Here is a 1,025-nt window from a genome sequence, read left to right as displayed (position 1 = left end):
TCTATGCCTCTAGAGCGCTTCCTCGCAGGCCTCTGCCGGACAGGAAGGAAGTGCAAGCAGCATCACACCCCCTAGTTATACACATATTTTGTACTGTGCTTTTCAGAGGTACCTATGCTGGTTTAGAAAGCAACTTAATGTTCATGTTTCCTTTTTTATCATTTAAAAATAAATAAAAAGAAACCTTGCTTTAAAATGTGCAGAAAGGTGTCATGTTTAACTTTGTAGCATTTAGTGTTCAGGTTTGCTTTCAATCACTTGGAGATTCATTGTAACAGACATGCCCACATTTTTGCACACACCTGCGTGTGTGTGTCAGTGGAAAAGGAAACTGTTATCACTGTTCACAGCTCCTAGAATACGTGTGAGAAAACCACAAAAAAAGCAAGGTGGTTACTTTGAAGAATCTAAAATATAAAACATATTCTGGTTTGTTTAACACTTTTTTGTTTACTACATAATTCCATATGTGTTCTTTCATAGTTTTGATGTCTTCAGTATTAATCTACAATGTAGAACATAATACAAATAAATAAAAAACATTGAATGAGAAGGTGTGTCCAGACTTTTGACTGGTACTGTACATAATTTGTTTGTGTTTCTGTGGGCATGTAAGTTATAATGGGAAAAAAATGTTTGCTCCCAGTGAGCGGGCCGGCGCCTTGGATGGTAGCTTGCCGCCATTGGTGTGTGAATGTGTGTGTGAATGGGTGAATGAGAGGCCGTTGTAAAGTGCTTTGGAGCAGCAAAAAAGGCGCTATAAGTGCAGTCCATTTACCATTTATAATGGCCTGTTAATGTGTACACTGTATCTCCTCCAGACGCAAGGGTTTGGGCAGCGATACACAAACCCACTGAGTTATCAGGACCCAGCAGACCTGTGGATCAGATCAGTTCAGTGGAATGGAAACACGACAATGGAAATTCAACTAAACTATGTCTTGAACATAAAATGTCTTCCGAAACAATATACTTCCCACCCTGCAAGGGCACTGCACTCTTCCATCCTCACAATCAAACCCTTG

The sequence above is a fragment of the Nansenia antarctica genome, assembly GCF_963989245.1.
Source record: "Nansenia antarctica genome assembly, chromosome: 4".
In the NCBI taxonomy this organism is placed as follows: Eukaryota; Metazoa; Chordata; class Actinopteri; order Argentiniformes; family Microstomatidae; genus Nansenia; species Nansenia antarctica.
This window is presented reverse-complemented; position numbering follows the sequence as displayed.